Below are 7,452 nucleotides of genomic sequence, written 5' to 3'. Positions count from 1 at the left end.
TAATGTGTAACATTAATAGTGTAGCTAGATTTATTGGTGGATTTGTACAAAATATTGGCAATGAAATAGCTATGTTTGTCATTGAGAAAGCTAAAGAGCTGAAATGGAGGAATGTTTGGATAGAAAAGTGATTCACAACTAGTGGTTAGGGCTTTCAATCAAGATGTTAGGGCTTTCAATCAAGAATGATTTTTAGAGAAGCTAAAGTTTGTCTGAGAGTTAACTTGTAACTCAAGCAATGTGTAGTTTATAAATAGACAAGCTCATTTATGTGTTTGCAACAAGAAAAATCCAATATACAATTCAGTTTATTTTCTCCCAAAACTCTATTCTCTTCCCTCTCTTCTCTCCCAAATCACAATATCACAACCCTTTGTTTCAACACATTTAACTCAATTTCAACCATTGGATAAATCAACCGCCGAAAAGAATTGCATGCAAGTGCATTGGTTAATTCCTTTTGCTTATTAAAAAAAAAAAAACTGCTAGCTGAATATGTTGAAACATAAAAAGCTGTTTTTTTTTTTCAATTGGATTTAACTGAGAAATTATTAAAGTTTGGATTTAACTTAGAAATTCTTAAAGTTGACACGCAGTTATGTGTACAATATATATGTATCCAACTCCACTAGTGATTGGACAGAAGAACCTACGTACGAGTGAGAAAAAGAGGAAGCACGCTCATAAAGGTAAAAAACAAACAAATCTCGACAACTTTGTCTTTGTTTTGATAAAGACATACATTGTTTAATCTATAAACAATTTATCACTACTTCATGTTTTGCAAATGTATGGCTAATTAATCATATAATATGATATGGTCCCTCAAAAAAATATATGATATGATATGTAGCATTTCCTTTTGCTTATGTGTATTCCTTGTTTTATCTTTTTGTTGTTTATTTCGGGTACATACGTACGTACGTGTTCCTTATAATACGTTTCTATATTTTAATCCACTCATTTCTATATATCATTATCAGAAAACCCCATATCCACCTACATCTAAGTTTCCAATTGCTTTCCTTTCGGAAAAAAAAAGTTCCAATGGTAGATTTCTTTTAAGCCCTTAATTATTTTTAGTTCATGATGATATAATTTTTTTTGTTTTGTTATGTCGTGTGTTATAGATTAGGGCATGCAGTTGAAATAAAGACATAATAGTCAAAGATTTGGACAGTAGTATAGTGCTATAACTGGATATAAAGGACAATTATACAGTGCTTGCTTGGCTACATTTCAACCAAAGGGTTTGTGGTTACCAAGTGGCCCTTAGAGTGTGTTGGAGGGGAGCCTACACAAGTCTCCGTTTTTTAAGGGCACCAATTTTTGTTTTGTTTTGTTTACTTTTTTTTTTTGTTTTGTTTACTTAGTATTAAGATGAAATTATATACTGACCTGCATATGCATATCTAATAAAAAGCTAAACTCATATTAAAATAATGTGAACTTAATAATATGGGAGGGCAAGGATACGATCAAATAGGATAAGAAAATACCAAGGTGCACACAAAAATCATTAGATATAATTGTACGCACAATGTGGTTGTCATAGTGTAAATGCGAGAATATTGTAGAGGGATACCCAAATAAAACTTATTTGAGATGATGAATCAATTATTTTGAAGTGTTCATGAAGATCTCAGCAGCGGTGAACCACATAATTCTTTGTGTTCTATATGGTTGTGTAAGAAGTATGTTAGAAGTCACACGTTGGATGGAAAAGTTAATATTGAGTAATTTATAAGTGAGAGGGTTAATAAGCATATAAGATTTAGAGTTAAAATGTCGTGTTTAACTCATTTATGTGGTTGCTCTTGGCTCAATATGAAAAATCTTCCATCAATGACCTTGTCGCTCTCTTCTTCAATTAATTACTCTTTGAATTGATGTAGGGGCGGATCTGGAATTGTCTCTTTGGTGTGGCTAAATTTTATTCACATAAAAAACTTCAAATGACGATGTTGGACTCAATCATGAAATACAATGTAAAAGTTTAGTATTTTTTTTTTGAAGGATAAAAGTTTAGTATTTTCTTCAGCAAAATTTTATTTAACCCTTTTCAATGCAAATATAGTCGATTAAAGGAAAATAAGAAAGTAATTAATAGTTAAGAAATATTTTATCAAATTATTTTATAAAAAATATTGTTAATTTTTGTGATGAAAGAAAGTTGTTAATTTAATATAATTAGAGAATTTTTTAAATTAATTTAGCATTATTTACATAATTATTATTGAGCCTTTATGAATAAAAGAGCTCAAATTAATCATTGGGCCTAAACTAGCCCATTATCCTGCTCAACATACACAGACCCTTTCAGCAACTTTTCATTTTATACTCAGCTGCTTGCCTCCTTCAGCAACAACACTGTTCATCATCTTCTTCTATCCTCTTTCAGAGACATTCACAAACAATGGAATCAGGATGTTTGCATAAAATCAGCAACAACATTGCTCTTATTCTCCTTCTTGTTTACTCTTTTGTAGAGCCACACTTAGGGATGGCAATTGGACCCAGGCCCTATGGGTACCCGCAAAAAATACCCACAATGGGTAGGGTAAAACCCCGCATTTATGGGTTTGGGCACGGGTCCGGGTAATACCCACAAATTTGAATGGGTATGGGCACGAGTAAGGGTACTATACTGCCCAGACCCGCAACCCCGCATATACTTATCTATATAATATCATAAAATAATTTATTTATGTTTGGTGTATAAGTAATTAATTTATTTAGCTCTTTAAGCCTAAACCTAAACTTAAACCAAAAAACTTCTTAATACAATAACAACTCCATCATGCTGGTGTACAATTTTTTAGGGATATTTTGGATGTTTTTTATTTGACTAAATACTAAGATTCGTACTATTTTGAGTTAATTTTAAAAAATTTGGAATGTAGTTTTATTTCAATTGTGATGTTTTTATTGTCTTTTCATAGTTAAAGTGCGGGTAATGGGTGCGGGTATGGGCACTTAGGTACCCATAGGGTATGGGGAAGGGGACTAAAGTTGTTACCCACGAGGGTACGGACACGGGTACGGGTATTTTTTACAAATGCGGGTATGGGGAAGGGCACTGTAGTACCCTACCCATAGGGTACCCATTGCCATCCCTAGCCACACTTTAAAAAATTAGTAAATTCTATAATATCAACCATAAAGTACAACATGAAAAAAAGGTAGAAAATCTGGTGTGGCAACAGCCACACTGTGCCTCACACAGATCCGCCCCTGAATTGATGACAAGAAATCATTAAGGGTTTTTGGTGCCGTCTTTTTAGAGTAAAATTAGTTAGTTTACATATGTTTTAGTCGAGTTTGTAAAGTAATCATTCAAAAAATCATGAAAGAGCAACAATGGGTAAAAAAGACCTTAACACATAACAAAATCACCCAAACTAGACAACTATGTGACTGTACTATGTTTATTACAAGTTTTATCATGTTAATTCTTAGGGTATAAACACTACAAACATTTCGCCGAGAAGAACTAGGACAAGCAATGAAGAAAACCAGAAAGGTCAGCTATTGCCTAACTCGTGCTGTGTGTTGTAAGCCACGCATCATGACATTGAAGGAATCATAAGTGTTTCGTGACTACCTCACTTGTGTCACAGACTACAAGCTTCACATCGTGAGATATAAAATAGTTTTGAAGTGGTTCATCACTGTATAAGTCGCATCGTGGATGATAAGCTCGCATCGTGAGAACCGGAGAAATTTAGAAGAATCGTATCACTTACTAGAAAGGTGGAGTGCATATAGTAATAATAATTGGACCTAACTAGAATATTATGTTGCTTATAAATTAAGTCAGAACATGCTTATAGATACAAGAGGCAGGAAGTTTTACCCTATACCCATACATTTATACCCTCACCCCAACATTTTACTCAAACTTCCCATTTTACCTTTCATTTAAAATAAAACTTTTTTTTTAATTTGTTTCACATAAGTTTTCTTCACCTTTCTGGTTAAGAGAGTAAGTTTGTGTTTTCTGGAAAAAAAAAATAATTCTAAAAAATTGATTTTAAAATCCCCGTGAGATTGGTTTTCCTCCAACCTTACCATTACATGTGGAGGAGCCTTCATCTACTTCAAACCCCTTTTCATCATTCAATGAAATTTTCCTTTTTTTTTTTTGTTAATCAGAAGTAGATCTACGATTTAGAACTTAAAAATTAGGAAATTCAAACTGTAGATTAAACAAGATGTGTTGATTGGGAATTGGGATTATTGGAGGGTACTAATTTTACAGGATTTTAGATTTAATTTGTTTTGCTTGATTAAACAACTTTACACGGAGATGATAATTTTTTGGAAAGATTTTGAAAACAAATTAATTCCAAAATTTTAGAAAGAAGGTATTTCGAATGTGTTAATACACAAGAACAAGATTTTGAAGTTTTCCACCTTTAAAAATTAACCAAACCGGCAATGTTTTAGACAGTTTTTCGGGAGATACTTTTGTATGTGGGGGTGAACTCGTGTTGAACTGGACGGTGATAAAAACAATAGTGTGAAAAATAAATGTGTTAAAAGTTAAATGGAAAAGGGTAATTTTGGAATTATGAGTGTTTTGTAAGGGTGAAGGAACAAACATATGGGTATAGGGTAAAATTTCCCAAGAGGCAAGCAACACAAGAAGGCATCTATCATAAGAGAATATAAGAAACATAAATTATGGTTTTGGAGAAACCTCAAAAGGAGACAACTTCAGATAGGAAAGGATGATGAATCAAGTAGCAAAACCATCATGATTATGTTAATTATTCTTCTCTCTATGTCTAGATACACACACACACACACACACACACACACACACACACACACACATATATATATATATATATATATATATATAAATATATAAGGTTTTGCTAGAAGACACGCATGAAGGTGTCTTTTAGCAATCCACACCTCAAAGTGTGATTATCAACTTTTTAGTTATAACTTGCTAAAAGACACCTTCATAAAAATTAGTTGGTGTCTTCATAAAGGGTGTCTTCTAGCAAAACCTTATATATATATATATATATATATATATAAAATTGGTGAATTGAAAGTAAAAGGCCGTCTCATCTTTGTTATATATCTATCTCTCTTATTGAAAACTTTGTCGTGGGAACCCTCCATGATCATTAAAAAGAAGAAATTAGAAGGAAAAAGTTGGTGTCCAGAAAGATGCTGGAAAAAGATGCTACGTAACTGATGGAGCTAGCTTTTCTCTTGTACAAACCTTTAAGGGTGTGCAAGTGACAATATATTGTCCAATCATAAACCTCTCAAATGATTTTGGTGTGGAAGCCAAAGGAATCTTGAAATGGTTAAATGCCTTTATTAAGCCATGTTTTCCCGCTTCTGTCTTTTTACGGTGAAAGTGTATTGGGAAGTGGTATTGAGCTTCCAAACGTGTTTTCAAAAACTGTAATTAAACTTATTTCCTACCAAAATAGTAAAACTTATTTAACTTAAGAATCTCCAACAAATCACATGGAAGATTATTAAAGCAAGGGTGAGGCTTGTCTCCTTCTCATATAAGAACCCCATGTTCTCTTACCTGGATGTTAGTGAAAAGAGAATAAATGTCTCAATATAGTTTTAGCCAACAAAATGACTGAAAGGTTTGACAAAAAAATTGTTGAAGAAAGGTAATAGCCTTTTTCTATATATTCTTTTTAATTATTTCATCATGTATCACATTGTGATTTGATTCTTTTGGGGCCTTGGCTGTTTTTCAAAAAAGATACATAGATTATAAGACTTATTATTCTAAAGCTAAACTCCTTTCAATTAGAATTATTGAATCTGCACTTTTGTTTTGATTTAGATGTCACACCTTGTTTGTACATTTCATCTTGTCCCTACACTCGCCAACCGTGATTAGTTCATTAAGTTAATTAATTTATCTTTGTAAAAAAGAAGTTAATTAATTTAACTAGTGAATTATTCTAATTAGAAATAGAGCAATCTTCACTCGACAACAAAACAAACCATAAATTGTTTGTTGAAGAATAGAAAAGAACCATATATATACATGTTAACAAGTACATGAATTATTCTATCACAAGTTCAAAGATGGAGATAACACAATCACAATTATAAATAAAAAAAAAAATTAAACTCAGAATTCAATCGTACATGACCTAAAAAAAATCATAGATTACTCATTATTCGTAATATTTTTAGACTTACTCTCTTTCCCTTTCTGTATCTTACAAATCAAAATTTTAGAATTGGTCTCACTTTATTTGTGTGTTCTTTGATCCTTAAAATCTTCCATCCTTTAAAATTAAAGATGCATCATCCCACACCTTAAAATTTTCTTATAAAAAAAAAAATAGAAAAAGAAAATCCTCCAAATCCAAAGGTCCTAGCTAGCTAGCTAGCCAACAACCATTTCTAGAGAGCAACAAAGGTGATGGTCTCAACAAGGATTGTGACACTTTAGGGGAGACCTATGGCCTAATCAAGGCAGAGCCAAGGTAGTTTCCAAAGCTTGTCGGCGAATCCCTCAACCTTGTTAGTTTGGTCTTCACCATGGTTAATGTGGGTCATTGTGAACATGTTTTTACTTTTTTAAGCTATGATGATTAAAATTATGATTTTTTTATCATGTACAAATTTGTACATGTTAAAAAGTTTAAAATAGTATAATTGTATTGTAATTTGTGCATTTTTTTACTAAATATATAACTTTTCAATAAATAATTATTGTTTAACATGTGCAATATTGTTCATGTTAGACAAACACTTAAAATTAAAACTATAGTCTCGTAAATTTAGCCTCCCCAAACCAGAACGAGACGTAATTAATGGAGTTAAATTTGCTTTTTCATTCTTATAAATATATCAACATTTTCTTTTACTCTCCCTAAAACTTTTGTTAGACTTTTTAGTCAACTCATATTTAACCTTCATATTTTTTTCATGAAATTTTCCAGAAATGGGTAGAATATTATGACAACCTCTCCAATTTTTTTTTTTTTTAACAAAAACATGAATTGAATATGAATTTTATGTTTTTGGTACTTAAAAACTAATTTAATTCATGTTTTGTTAAAATATTCTAATTTTTTTTAGAGAGGTTGTTATAATATTCTACACATTTATGGAAACTTTCATTGAAAAATATGAAGGCATGGAAACTTTCATTGAAAAATATGAAGGCTATACATGATTGACTAAAAAGTAGGGACCAAAAGTAGTGGTAAAATTTTTTTGAGGGACTAATAAAAGTCTAACAAAAATTAGAGACTAAATGTCTAACAAAAAATTTAAGGGGACTAAAAGGAAAAGTTGGTATATTTATAGAGATCAAAAACATATATAACCCTAATTTAGGCTATAACATGTATGCACAAAGAGATAAAATTATTCATACCGTAGTATAGGCAAAATTATTCATATTGGCTGGTCAAACAACATAACCTACAACGATTAGCCTTG

Source organism: Medicago sativa, chromosome 8 (assembly GCF_051527215.1).
Source record: "Medicago sativa cultivar Bolivia chromosome 8, Bolivia_mono, whole genome shotgun sequence".
Classification (NCBI taxonomy): Eukaryota; Viridiplantae; Streptophyta; class Magnoliopsida; order Fabales; family Fabaceae; genus Medicago; species Medicago sativa.
Note: the sequence above shows the minus strand (reverse complement) of the source record.